The 16,412-nt window shown below is 31.4% G+C and overlaps 1 protein-coding gene across 1 annotated transcript in view; it reads left to right on the forward strand.

Moving 5' to 3' along the window:
- Positions 1 to 12,441: 12,441 nt before the first annotated feature.
- The window catches only part of LOC111030147 (runt-related transcription factor 1-like), a 19,968-nt gene continuing 15,997 nt past the window's right edge, over positions 12,442 to 16,412 (forward strand). Inside the window, exon 1 of the mRNA XM_022309522.1 lies at positions 12,442 to 13,599. The gene's annotated coding sequence lies outside the window, so the exon portion shown is untranslated. The remainder of the gene's footprint in view (positions 13,600 to 16,412) is intronic.

Genomic DNA, 16,412 nt, shown 5'->3' on the forward strand with positions numbered 1-16,412 from the left:
AACATAACGATAATAATGATAATATGTGCCTCACACCTATAGGTCGTGTTATAATACTATATGGCAATGCCGAGCAGTATTCATCATAATAAATGCAATTTATAAAATATATTATTTGTATTTGCGATTTTTATTATTAGCACCACCAGTGTGCCAGTGTGATTAATACAATTTCTACCTATATTTATTATGCGTGTAGGCTGGTTATAATCGTGTTCAGGAATATAACACTGCTAAATAATCATATGAAAAAAAAAGTTTTAGTTGCAGTTACAGAGAGTGTTTATACATCTTTATGAGTAATTTTTGAATTTTTAAACATATGTTTTTACCTGTCTCCGATCTTTAACATTAAGGGTGGTTCTAATTTCTGGTAGCAAAATTAAGAGAAGAATCTAATTTTTACTTCGGTAAGAACGAAGATATTAATAGTTGTACTTTTCTTAATATCTGGGAAAATGGTAATTACTACAAAATAAATGATGCATCAAGTATCAACAGTTTTTGACAAAATCAATTTTTGTTTTGGAATACATGTACTAGGTAACAACTATAAAAATATTTACCAAATACTTAAATTAAAATTTTTTAGATATAATATAACTTAATTACAAAACATATTTTAGATACTTTTAATACATATTTTTTAAACATATGAATTGTTTGTACCTACATTATAGTATTATTGTTTCGATTTATGTTAAATAAATGTTTGTTTCTAGGTTCAAAGCTTGAAAATTGAACATAAGAATTCCCATAAGTTCTACGCGCGTGGCGCGTTGTCCGGTTTTCGAGTATACATATTATACTATATAGGTCTTGCAGCATCACAACGAATATCGGAAAAATAATTTCAAAATATCGAAGATTCATAATATAATCTACATTATTGTCCATAAGCTTTTGGTTAAAATTCAACTCATCTATTAAAATGATCTTCACAATGAAACGATGTACCCAAAATTCACCGCAGGTCATTAAGCCATTAATTTTGAAGTTTAGTTTTTTTAATTTAACATTCAATTTTGAAACTGTTTTTATAGGTGTGTCAATAGTAAAATTAAACTGTGTTGTTATGATAAAACGACGAAAAATATGCATTTTTAAGATAAAAGCTAATATGCATACTATTTAACTTTGTATGAATTAAGGAAATCCCTGACGTCGATGAGTGTGGTAAATGTAGTGATATAGACATTACCAGAACTATAGTGAAATAGTTTTTCTCACTTTTAAAGTATTTAACAACTTTAATTTCTCAACAACTTCAAAACCATTTTACAGTTCAATGCGCGTAAATTGAATAAGTGAAACTTTGAATGTATATTATGTTAAATAAACGTTGATTTTTAACGCAATTATTGTCGTTTCTATAAATAATGCAATTTTGATGAGTTTATAGTGTAACAAAGTTCGAGCCCTGTACTCATAATTATATAATGATCATATGCATTATGCACTATCTTAAAATATTCTAACTATAGCTAGTGATTGAATATGATGAAATATTCAATGATCTATAATAACTAAATGTTTAAAACCTCCTTCCAATTGAACTGATGATACTATACAATTATACTTATTACTTATAAAGGTACTATGAGATTAAATATATATATCCAATTATCCAATTATTTTGGGACATTTTTTTATGACTTCGTATTATATACAGAAATAAACAACTTAAATTACAGTGCTGTAAAAAAAATTGTGTTCAAAATCGTGGGGTGGACAATTTTTTTTAGGTGAATAAAATATAATAGGTTTTATAATTATAACATTTTTACGAAACAACAAGCATGATAATAACTATGAACATTTATTCGAAGGGATTGGTTGTAATATTATACACTATATAGACCCACTAAACCTCGGCACTAATTAAACTATTAAAAAAGTTACATTTAAAGTAACTTTCTAATAATTTATAACCAGTTGGTTTTCACTCACAAAAAAATTCTAACTAACGAGTTGAATTCAATGAGTAAAATAAACCAATCTAACGCATTAAAAACAAAAAGTAAATATGCAGTTATTTTTATAGATTTTTTTTCAACTGCAAAAATCTCTATGTTTCATAAAACGTAAAACTTCTGAGTGCCGACTGGCTAATAATTAATAGCTAATATTTAGTATTTTTTTTATGATAGATATATTATTATTATTCGTGTCTATCCCTTATATTTCTTGCAATGCATTCATACCACGGCTATATAGATATTGATGGTTTGTAGTTTAGTGCATAATTATTAATTGAGGGTAATTTTATTGCATTTGGACAAACGGACTTTTCAATTTTGTGTCTTAAGCTATAAAAATAAAAACAACTAACTCGAGTTATTATTTTTACCAACTATCTTTTCAGTAACTAATTAATATTCCTACTTAATTATAGTTCCTATATTTTAATGTAACTGAACTTTAACTTGAGCCGAGACAAATTACTTAATTGCCTACTACTTTGACGTCCGCGGACTACGGTGATTAAATCGCATGACTCTTGTGCTTATATAACTCTTTGTTTGTAGCGATTTATACTTATTATAGTATTACCATTTTGAATATACATCATATTATGCGGACAACGGATGGTGACGTATATTATATATGCATATATTTTGGACATTGGAATAGACCGGCCCGTTATTTCGCGCAACAGCGACGGTCAACAGTAATTTTCAACGCGTTTCTATATTATATATGTGAACTAAATGCTAATATTATATAGTTACTTACGTCATATTGGAATCTGATATATGATATTTAGACCGATTTAGTTTCCGCAGAGTGGTGTATATATTATAATAGACGGGGGTCGACCGCCTCGTATATACATACATAATAATATATTGGCAAAACTATCCCATTTCGTTTTCCAACACCGCCGCACGTGTTCGGGGCCCGGAAGCAGCCTCGAATACCACAGGAACGCGACCCGGTGATCAATTGGATTTCCAGTTTCTAGTGAGGTTCGTAAATATAATATATAGATTATTATACACATGCGTAGTACATTAAGTTATCAATCCGGTAGAGGAACACCTGTTTCTCACGCACTCGGTGTAATGATTTACTCATTTCTATAATAGGCGTATATATAAGTTCAAAACAAAATAAAATAACCTGTCGCTGCGAAAGATCGAGTAATGAGACGTGTGAAAAATACTCCGTACAATGCTTAAACGCAAAGATGTTTTATGATGATATAATATTATGCTGAAAGAAAAGTATAATTTATATATACCTATATAGATTATACATTTGTGTGTACTCAAATGCTTTGCCGATAATATGTGATTGGTTTTTCATTTATTAAGAATGTGCATATTTACGCTCTGTGTACTTACACTATAAGGTATAAATACAATAAATTGTAGCAATAAGTATAAAATAAGACATACGCCATACGTGGATATAGGACAGTTCGGTTGACGATTTGAAACTACTTCAAATATTTTATATTTTTTCCTATGATTTATTTATACACTGTATTATATTATTTATTTGTATATATATAGTATGGAGACCGTAGTTTTAATCATCATTAAGAATAGGCTTTTTGGCCATTTACTTGTACTCCGATGACGATAGTTGGATTGTCATAAAAACTGTCAGTGAGACGATGGAAGTATAGTATATATATAAGTATATATAGCCATATTATGTGGGTCGGAGTGATTAATAATAATTGATTTATATGAAATAGTTTTTGCACAATATGTATAATATAATATGTGTATATTGGAGTTTACACATTTATGTCATAATGGCGTAATGTACACCCACCTTTTCCTCGTAAGTGGTAGCGTATTTTATTTTTATATATTATATTATTATAATATACATTTGCCATGTTACACAAATCATATTATAGAAGTCACAATTCTCACCACATGTGGTAGGTACATAGAAGACAGTCTTACGGCACAGACACAGAATAGCATATAATATTATTATGCCGTGCACAATGATAAATGGATTAAGAGGAAAATTTTATGAATAGTTGTAGAATTTATACGTTCGTATTTCGTTCAGCAGCTATCACGTTTGGCTTCGTCGGATTTAATATTAAAATGATTTGACTTATTATCAAACTTAAAGATGCCATCATGATCAATATTTCGACGGAGGAGATTTTTGATATTTCAATTTTTAAACAAGATATTATCAGAACTTTTTAATTGTAATATTTTAAACGTTTGTGCTAACGAAAACAACATTACGATATTACATATCAATAACTTACTTTAAAATTTTAATTACGAACAAAATAATTTCAATCGAACCCAGACAATGTTGTCACCTTTAAGGTTGGTATGAAATAGGTCAATTCGTACTATTGAAACCAAGGAAGTTAAACGTGAATTGTCCATGTTACGCACTGGTAAGAAGGAGACTACAACAAGTGCGAGCGCCGCGGTGTACGATCAAAATACTGTGCGAAGGAGAGAAACGGAGACCTATGAAAAATGAAACGAATATCCGGTGGCGTGCAGAGAGAGGTGTGCAGCTAGTTCTTAAATGAACTGTGAACGTATAAGAAAGTACCTATATGCATATATAATAAGGATATGGACCGGACGACCACCAATTTGGCAGTGTCGTATAGAACCGTGATTAATATATCGGTTTGTGTGCGCAAGAAACATATTATATTATAATAATACATGGAGTGCGTCCACAGTCCTGGTGCGGTGTTGACACAATTTACGGCGGGCTAATACAAGCACCGAAATGCAATAATAATAATATGATATAATATTTTTATTTCGTATTTTTCTCCGGGGGCTGGGGGGGGGGGTGCGTCCGCCACCCGCGGACCTGACAAGACTGTCCCGGACAACACGACCTGCTATAGTGGACTGCTGCCGTCGCTAATGGGACGGACGTAAAAATTAAACGGCAGCGGCGGCGTCGTCGTCGTCGTCGTCGTCGACTCGAGTGATTAATGCAAAAAAGACTGCTGCTGCTGCCGATGACGTATATGCGGGTGGGACACGTTGGACATTTTATAATATCGTATTTTGTGCGCGTGTACAGTGCGTGCGTGCGTGAGTAATGTTCATATATATGTACTTATGGGTTTAGGGTGCGCCGAGCGGGGTGAGCCGGGCAAGGGAGACTACTCGAGGAGAGGGCTATAATGTATATTTTAATATGCGACTACTATACACGAGGACCACCGCTGAGCGCAACCGACAGATTTCCTTGTGCGACACGTGCGAGCAATGCGACCGGCGAAAATGGGTACCTTAAATATATGATATATTATTATTTTACTCCCATCCCCCGGCCGCCTACACGTCGCGGTAAACGTCGTCGTCGTCCGTCCGGTCGGACCGAACCTACGGATTACGATTTGTTAAAAATAATAATAATTTGTGTGGAAAAGAAAAACGATGTCTTGGCTCTCCGGATATAACTAAAATATCAAATTGTTATATTTTTTTTGAGAATATTATTATGCTACCGCGGCGCAGCGATGGAACTGAAGGAAAATCTATAGAAATAATATATTATTATGACGCGTAAGCGACGTTCATATTTCTATCGATGTGCGCTGTTTAATATGTTAAATATATAATACATTTTGATGTGTATGATAATTATACAGTAAAACATCCATACAACGAACTTAATTTATTTAACAAAATGTTCTGTTTAAAATCCGATGAGAATTTGATTGTTTGGTAATGTTTTATTAGTTCTGCATATTTCGTTTTGACTTTAGTAGTATTATAGTATTATTTAATATTCTATGATTTCCGGTTATACTTCACCGCTAACCGACGACTATTGAATACGTTTACCAGGTTAAATTGTGATTTATAGTTTTTGTTATTTCAGTTGAAGTGATATTACATTTTTATTAGGTACCGTTTTTTTTTAACTTTTACTATTTTTGTTGTAGCCGTTATTTGACTTGGAGGTGCTATTGAAATAGAAACAGCTATTGGCACTTTATTATGTTATAACAAATTCAGATATTCTCTTCGCAACACGATTCGTACAGAATTATTTAATCTGAGCATTGAAGTGCTTACTCTTTATACTTAATTTCGACTTTCCAGGATGAAATTAGGTACTTGATGGGTCCACGGTCATTGGATATTCATGTATGATTAAGCCCGCTCTGTGGTCAAATTAAATTATTATAATATTATTAGTTGTATTTAATTTTAAAATCATTTTAGGATTTAATATTTCTAGACCAAATTCGGCAGCAGAAGGCAGGTAGTGTAATTACGATAAAACATAACTCATAAATCGTAATACAATATGGATACCATAATCACTATAGATAATATAGCTATAGGTACCTCTTACACATCTTACATCATATAGTATTAATGCTGCAAGTTGTAAAAAATGAATGTTGTAAAATATGAGCCAAGGTGTTAACTGTGAATACGGAGTCATGCATTTACACATTAAATCCCCATGTAGTGGTTTCAATTGAAATTAATTTACTTAGGATGATTAGTAGACTGATTTTTAAAAATAATGTATAGCTCCTTTCAAAGAGTAGCTCTGGAAGTATTTGCAAAAACGAGCACCACCTACACTAAATTCAGAGTATTTAATATGTATGTGTCTATTTTATGGCGATCAACGTTGAGTGTATTATCTTGGATTAAATGATAATTAGATAATTAACTATAAATTATAATATAGGACACACAGGTATAATATTAAATAAGAAATAAAAGTTTGTTCAGAGTTACGTAATATAACTCAGTGTGCTTCCTAAAGCTTTAATAAGAAAAATTTTACAATTCAACTGGCTCATTAAAATTGTACATCAACTAGCGAGAACAAAATATTTATTATTGTACAGACGTATAAATATAATATAACTGTATAACTGATAGGTACACCGACTCTCGATGAAAATTGTTTAAAAGTATTTATTATTAAACAGATGTATAACCAAATATTTTTTAAGTTTTTACCTTTTGTATCTTCAGAAGAATTACTAATAATTTTGTAATATCAGGTAAGTCGTAAATTATTAAGGAATGGTGCAATATAAAATAACATGTATAAACTATATAGTCACTAGTCATGTTCATTTTTTTTTTGCTTAGTACTAAATACAGATATTTGAACTGAATTAGAAATGTATTATCAAATAAGAAACAATTTACTAAAAAGATTTATATTTTTTTTTTTATATTTGATTGTTTGACTAAACATAACTTTACTATACTTTATATTTTATAACACCTTTCAGTTTTTGTATTACTTGTTTGTTTATAGTTTCATATAATAATACTTTATACTTATATCATTATTCTTTATTCATTACCATTTACTTTTGGGTAATAATGGATTAAAATGTTTTACCTAAGACTAAACCGACAGAGGACCGATGACTGGAGAAAAATAAAAAAACAGATCCCACGCGCCATCTACCAATGTAATTTAGCATATTCAATATTATTTGTGTTGTATATTTATGTTGTAAAATGTTATTTTTGATAGTGCTTTCATGATTTATTTTTATTTATTACATTTTATATGTATGGTATTATAATAAATCAAAAGATGTTAATATCTATTATCTACGAACTATTATAATATAAGCTCAACATAAACACGAAAAATAAAAAAATAAAATAAAAAATAAAAACAACCACTGTTCAAAGTTCATGTTTATTAAAATATTCAACTTTCTTTTTATAATGTTTTTACAATGTTATAATATCAGTTATACTGCAGTTAAACCTAACCTATCTAGAAAAACTAAAATACTGATTCCATCTTTCATCATTAAAATAAAATAAAATTATGGCGTTTAGTTAAATTTAAAAACATTTTGCATCTGTCAAATATAGAATAATAATTATAATAATAATTATAATAACTATAGAATCATAATTTTCTCTTTATTTTTCAATGACAACAAAGTAGCAACTGGAAAAAAGTTGGGGGGGGGGGTCCACACCTTTTTGCATATTTTTACTTATATAGTCACCAAGGCACCAAGTCACCAATAAGAAAAAATATATAATCCCGAAATTGTTGTATCTTGTTCACTTATTGTATGCGTCAGATTGTACTGTGCAGTGGTGTACCTATACAGTTTACAATGTGTCAATGTAATATCAACTTTTATTGTGTTTTGTACTGGCAGTTCTTTATTGAATTAATCAGCATAACAATTTTAGTTTAAAAGTTATTATTTAGTAGGTTAGTAAATACTAAATAGTACACAAGTTGCTAACAAAACAAAATAATAGATAGTGGTTAACAGATAACAGCTCAATTAAATTTTAAGCATTAGTAGGATTTAATTTAAACCATACTTCATTATTGGTCAACGAAATTCAATCACATATTTCTGTATTAAAATCAAAATTGCTTATAGCTACTGTTTTTTTTTGAAAACTAAATAACTATTTAATTAAAAATATAATCATTTTTTTAAATAGAAATTCATTTTGAAATTAATAAAAAAAAAGGATGTTTGCTTATATTATTTTCTTGTATATTTTGTCTTAACCCAAAAATATGCCGTAAGATATTTCAAAGGAATTCAACTGACCATGGGTGGACTGAACATTACTTAGATATATAACAGTTTTGGCAGTGTTAGGCAAAATAAAAATCTTATACATTTAACTAATGATTTGAAGTTTATAAGGACTAAATCTATATTACAATGAATTGAATTTATTACATTTGTCAATACCTATATTGTCTGTATTGGTTAGTAATAATTGAATATAAGTTTTTTAATCAACGCAAATAAAGTTAAATACAATTTAATCATGAACATAATGATAGCATTTTTAATCAATTCACTCAGATTTTAAAGCTAAAACAGGTAACAGCATATCATTAGATCTTCTGATCGCATTTTCTGTGTTAAGCGTGTTTTTGAGAGAGAGTAAATAAATGGTGAAATGGTGTGTTGACATTCTCTTATAACAATGGATATCGAATTAAAATTAAATGTACCAATGTTATTGCTGTACATTTGTCAAATATTATTTATTTAACCCTTAATACTAGAATAGTGTTAGTTTTTATTTTGTGGTGTATCGTTTGAAATACTGTATTTACATTTTTTTTTATGCCAATACATTGTTATTTTCATTAGATATTGAAAGATAGGTTGTCAGAATACTGAAAACCATAATAGTATAATACCATGAATCATTCAGTTCTTTATAATTGTATGTACTCGATGATTAAAATAATAATAGAATTTTCGTTTGTGCATTTTATCGAAGTTAATAATTCGAGGATTTTGTCTCTAGATCTTGTGGATTCGACTACTCGATTGTTTACAAACGGCTGTGGTTCAACTGTTTTTGCGGCTACAGAACCCGAACAAGTGAGAAATGTGACCTAAACTATTATCACATAAAAGAATCATAATGGGCGGTGGTAAACTCTCCCGATTGTATGGTAAACTCTCCCGATTTTTAAAACTAGTAAACTCTCCCGATGGTAAACTCTCCCGGGTAAATATTATGTTTACCTGAAAGAAATGTATAAACTCTCCCAAGTTATTTTAAATGTTATTGCTACCCTATGAATTGACTTCATTGCACAGATTGTGATTATAATTTTTATTATGAATTGTATTACCATATTTAATCTGTATTTATCTTGTGTTAAGTGATAACAACGTATTATGATAACATGCGACGGACTGAATTATTTTAGTCTTACAAACTGCAGTGTAAAACGAATGTTACCCCATGCTCCCCTAGCTTAGTAATACTGAAGTAGACCCGGGAGAGTTTACATGTTCCCGTCAGGTAGTATTAGACTAAACCCGGGAGAGTTTACCATCGGGAGAGTTTACATGTCATTAAAATCGGGAGAGTTTACAATCGCNGGACGTTTTTGTTTTTCATTTAAAAATGAAATAAAATAAGAATTTTATAAATAGAATGTTTCCGTGCATTATCGAAATAAATTATTATCGACAAACACCAAATACAGATAAGATATTTCAATCTGCTAGCTATACCGTCCGCACTCTGCATGTCAGTCTCTCCTTTGGTGTTTTGCGGTATCGAGTGCACGAAATGGGGAAAATAATAAAAATTAAGATTGAGTCTGTTTTTGCAGAAAATGTAAAAACAGAAGACACATATGGTTACCTGAAGATTTAAATTTAAATGATATCACATATTATTTTAAAAAACTCTTCGTTCTCAATGTACAAAAATTTACTCACTTTCAATCAACGTTCATACAAGTTCGAAAATATCAAACAATCTTTAATTATTCAATGCAATTTCTAAGGTAAAATAACTAAGAGAATAATCAGTAAAAATAATAAGTAAAGAATAATTTGTTTTATTTTACAGAGTCATTAAAAGAAAACCTTGAAGAAAACTGCAGACGAGCACTTTTAATGGTATAAATACAAATTTTTTAAGATTTTTAAAATTTTTATAAAAAAAATAAATCGTTTTCATACATTTTTATTATACATTTAAAATAAAAAAATTAACTGCATATTTGAGTGCATATGACATTTTTTTGCATTTTTTTGTGCATTTTTGATAGTTTTCCATGCAATAAGTTCCCGAGCCCTACCTATTATAATATTGCCTAAAATAAAAATATAAATTAACAATATTAACTACAAAATGTCATTATTAATAAAATAAATATTTTTAATTATTTGTTTTAATATCTTTTCGAATTTCGTCTTACATTTTTACAGTTTTATATGCGCATACTAAGGATAATATATTAGTATCTTAAGGTAAGGACTTAAGTACCTATACCTAAAATCATAATTTGAATATATTCATTGAAAAAAAGAAAACTGGGGGTGAGTATGATACTATGATACAGCATGCTTGATGTATTACCTTGTACATATAGGTAGCCTGAAGGTAGGTAATATCATAAGAATAATAGTCGTACGTATTAATTTTGAAGAAAATACATAATCGATGCCTGTCATCAAAAATTTCAAAAATTTAAATCAAAATTAAAGTTGAAAGTAAGCAACATAAAATGTCACGTCAACTTTTGTTCCTTTCTACCTCAGGAGGGGTATCTACTTATATACTTTTTCTTTGATTGGACTGCTTTCGAGTTTCGAAGTGTTTGAAAGCTGCAGTACGACAGCGGTGGATTCACATCAAAAGTATAATATTTTGTTTCCATTACATAATCACTATTAGGGTTCAAGACTTTTAGCACTAATGATATTATGAAATATGCACTAGGTATATTATGTGTCTTGAACAAATGTACAATATTATATGCTCTATTAGTTTCTAAAAAGAAAATTGACATAAAATATAAGTCAAGAGATGCAATAAATAAAGCATCCACTTGCATTGAGGCATAATATCACAGGAATAATTTTTATCCATAGACAATATGAATCACTTATAGAGAGTGATGAGTTGGACACTGCAGCGTCGATCCGTCGATAAGCCCTCGATCTTGGCAATGGTGTGTGAGTGTTAATATTGAACTGTTGTTCATATTTTTAGGTATATTTTATTTTTGAGGTTTGATAAACAGAAATTTAGTACCACGCTTATCGCTTACCTGCTATGTACACATGGCATAATAACAGCATTATATTCCACATGATTAAATAGTTAGAGTTAAATATAAATATCGTTATAAAATTACAAAAACCCTAAAGCCGTATGAGTATGCATAACCATGATTTTATTGTACATGGTCTGTAGATTCCTATATAAAGCTTATTATGCTATATTTTGATGTGCCTGCACAGCAATCAAATATAAAAATGATAGAAATCTCATAACTCGAGCGCAAGCCATCACTCAATACCACAGTTGCTGTTTTTTTCATAAACTCGTCGCCATTGGGGCTGATGATGACATTTTTTTTAGTGTACTGCTGCAGCATTCTTCAAAAATGAGAAGAATTTTAAACGGCAAGTAAACTGAGAATGAACAACGGAACGAACTGAATGCATGTATCCTCGTGTCTCTTGAGCCGAAACGTTCAAAGTATTTTTACAGTAGCGGGCATTAACGGGCGCACCCGGGTAGTGGGGGTGGCGGTCACAGCAGAGTGAGGTCCAAGAAAAATGACCGAGGGTCGTTGGGGTCCGGAAATTTCATTAAAATAAAAAAATACGAAGGGGATGGTGGTGGTGGAGGTGGACGATACGAAAATATCCCTTTGGCCAGCGCCTTTTAACGAAAAGGGTTAAAAATATACCCTCTGCTATATAACTCAGAACGCTACTGGATGCACGAGGAGGCGGGCACAAAGACAATGGCGTCGAGAGCATATACAATAATTAGACTGTACGCGACGCACACGCACGCCGACAGATAAGTCCACGGTGGTGGGACGGGTGGTCGGCGAAGCGGTGGCTGCGGTGCGGGACGACGGGAGCTTGCGTCGTCGTTAGTCTCGGCTGTTCCGGCGGCGGCGGTGCTATGTACACGGCTCGGAGACGGACCGCCGCCGCCACGGGGATGGACTTTGGTTTCGATCTTGGTGCGGCGGCGGCGGCGGTGGTGGCTCGGCGCGCCGCCGGTGTGCGTCTTTGCGGCCGCGCACGCCAAAGGTGTAACCCTTGCACACACCCCCATCGCCGGCACCACTACTACCCCCATACAGCAGCCGACCGCCACCGCCACCACCGCCTTTCGCCCGTCCGAGTGAGTGCGTGCGTGTGCGGTGCCCATGTGGGCGCGTCCCGCCGCGACCGACTCGCCGCGCCGCGCTCTCCGGGCGAAAACCCCCGAATATTGCGGTCAAACGCGCACGCACTCGGGTCGCGCGCTCCGCCGCGTCATATATACCGCGACGGCGACGCGTTTCGTATACCGGTTACCGGAGCTCCGGCGTCGCGCCGCCGCCGTTTAACCGCGCTCGCTCTCTCGCACAACACACGAACACACACACACACACACACACATACATACACGTATAGTATGCCGTAAATGCATATATAGTTGCGGTACCGCGTTTGTATAGTGCGCGCGGCGGCGTCGTTAGGTAGTGTAGTCGCGCCGGCGGTCGGGTTTATACCGTCTTCGTCTACGATAATATTATAATCTAAAAATAAAAATTATTAATAAAATACGTCCGTCATAATATATTACGCAACGACATAAAAAAACTCGGCCGTCTGCACGTGGCCTTTTTTCCCGTTAATAATAATATATAATATAAATAATATTTTATTACTGTTATTACCGGCGTCGTCCGATCGCAGTGCGTTTCGTAAATAATATATTAATATACACACGCGGGTACACGGCAACCACCACGACCGACGACGGACGAGCGATTCGCGAGCGCGGCGGTGTCGAAGGGACGCGGACGGAAGGAAGCAAAAAAAAGAGCGGGAAACGCGGTCGTAAAAGTATAATAAAAAAAAAAAAAAACACACTACACTTCAACCGCGGTAGGTGCACCGCCACCGCCACCGCTGCCACCGCTGCCGCCCGTCACTCGCCAGCGCTGTCGAAAGTTTGTTTGTATTTTTTTTTCGTCGACGGCGCGTCCGTGTTTTTTTCCCCTCCACTACCCGCCAGCCAACCAACGGCCTTGAACTGTTCCGCGATCCACCGACGCCACGTTTTTAAATCGCCCGTTTTTGCCGGCGACGTGACAAAGGTCAGTAATACAATACCTATTTTAACATTTGTGTCATTAATATTATTATATTTTCGTAGTGATTGGTACTCTTGTAGATGTTTCGAAATATCGTACTTGACGTATTATGTAATTGTAGTGTGTGTTTTAAAGTTGTGCTTTTTTCTGGTCTATTAACTACTTTTTTTACCTTAATTTTTTTTTACAGAATTGTTACATTTTAACCACGTTTTTTTCATTTGAATCCATCAATGTATCTGTTAATTCCATCTTATACTGGCTTATAGACGTCCGTGGCATACATTTGTACTGAATGAATATTGTATGCCATCAATAATTTTAATAGAATACTATTATCAAGTTTTCAAAATAATAGATATAATAATTTAGAATTCACCTATTACATTTTACAATTCTTTATTTTATTATAATTTAATCTGGCTGTGCCTAATTTTAAGTTTCTATAATAATTAAGAAAATAATCTTTTTAATCGTTTGACAACCCCTACTCAATACTATAACAATTAACTTAATATTTTGCAATAGGTATATGTATTCAAATAGTATATAATTATCAAAGATTTAAATCACGTTTGAATTCAATAAAAAATAAAAATAAACAAATCACATAATATTAATTATTACTTTAAAATATTATAACAATACAGCAGTATTCGTATAGGTATTTGGTACCTACCTCCTTATAAGTTTTCACTTTGAGAGAAAATGTGTTGATATATTATTTTAAAGTCATTACTTATCAGTGATCAGATATAAATATCCCATTACATAGTACCTAAGTAATTATAAAAAAGTTAAAAGTATTAACGACAAGTAGGTAATTATTAAAACCAATTATTATACATTTAAGTAATTTAACTTCAACTGGATATTTTATGGTAGTTGTATCATTCTGACATTATGTGTGTTTTTAATGTTATTTATAGGTTTTGCTAGTATTGCTAAATTTATTTACTCAATAAAAAATATCTTTAACTATCGTCAGTAGTAATCATCAGTGTTTAGGTGGTGTACATTTTACCGTAAATGACAAAGTTAACAACATTTTAAACCTCTGCGAAGTTTTAAAAATTATTTTCCAACTACTAATTATTATATTACGTTATAAATAATTATAACATTGTTATTATCATTAATTACAATAGAGGTACTACGTAATTATGATTTTGATTAGATTAGGTTTTTGTAGTAAATTAAGGCAGTTAAATAATCAAAATTAACATTCGTTTACTGAGTTTTTAAGCAACACAAATGCATGTTTTTAAACAACACTCACATTATTGTCTAGGCATTAATTCCTTATAATACGTTATAATTATTATTGATGAATACACAAAAACAATTTAAATAGGTTTTGCACAGTTTAGTATATTAGTTTACTTAATTATTATTGCGGTTTAACTTGATTGGTTTTTAGTTGGTACTTAGTCTAAATATTATTTATACAATTTAAAAATATATAATATACATTATAAACAATAAAAAAGTTCAATTACTGTTTTGGTGTAAAGTATTTGGATGCTATATAATATTATAATATTAAATAAACATATAATTAAAAATATAATATACAACATCACACACGTGTTCCATAACCTTACAGTTCCAAAAACCCTACAGTTCCAAAAGCTTATAGTACCACAACCTATAGCTAATGGCCTCAGTTGCCGAAGCTTAAATAAAAAAAAAAAATATATATATAACATATGAGTAATTTAAAATCGTTTTCTACTCAAACTACATATACGTTATATTATAGACATACAAATAGTTACATACTTGCAGCAATGTGAGGGAGTATCAACGGCATAACTATTAACGCCATTTGTGTAACGCGATTTCAGAATTTCTGTCTAATATATTATTATATTGCAGTGTCTTTGTGTACGATATTGTGGATATTTTACGGAGGGTGTAAACACTTATTGCTTCTCCATTCAACCAGACTTAAACTTTAAAGCGGAAGTACGGCGATGTGACGTGTCTTTAAGTATTTCACACCGATTATACATCTTGCACGTAGAACGTTTATCGCGTCCCTTTAATTCTATATTCTCGTTAAACCCTTTGATGGATTAAAGAGGATTCGAATATGTAGACATGGAGAAAAATGAATCTCGTTCAGTATAAAGCTTTCATTATTTAAATGTCACATTGCTGATTTATCATATATACCTAGTTTAAATGGCACTTATTAGTTATATATTATTGTATTGGGGTTACATAATTTAAGTTAGAAAACCCATTTTTTTTAATTATGTACCTAAAAATGGTAGAAGTGTATAGTTAATTTATTATTAATGATTAAAACAATAATTGTCTCCCGATAGTCGATACTAAATTTACTTTAAATATGTGTGTATGATTTATAAATAAATAATATTAAATATTCTATACAAATATAAATTTCGTTACAATAAAATAAACAAAGTATTAATTATTCTATAAAAATAAAAATAAACTAAATCAAATTTACATTAAAGTTTTTAACCTTCACTTCACCTTCATTATTATATTTTATAGCTATAATGTATATGGTATTAAAATACATGTTTTCTTTTAGTTATGTTGTTACTAAGTTTTTTTTTTATGATTATTAAACATTATATAAATAAATATTTATTAATAATTGATTATAACTATAAAATGAGTGTTCAATTTAACGGAGTTTCATGAATATGAAATATGTACTTATTAAAATAATTTATAAATGATCATTTTTGTCATAGAAACTAAAATACGGCATATTTCTCATAACATTTACCATATTATTTTAATCAAAGTACCATATTGTTAAATAAATATTGTTCTTT

This window comes from Myzus persicae, unplaced genomic scaffold (genome assembly GCF_001856785.1).
Source record: "Myzus persicae strain clone G006 unplaced genomic scaffold, MPER_G0061.0, whole genome shotgun sequence".
Taxonomy (NCBI): Eukaryota; Metazoa; Arthropoda; class Insecta; order Hemiptera; family Aphididae; genus Myzus; species Myzus persicae.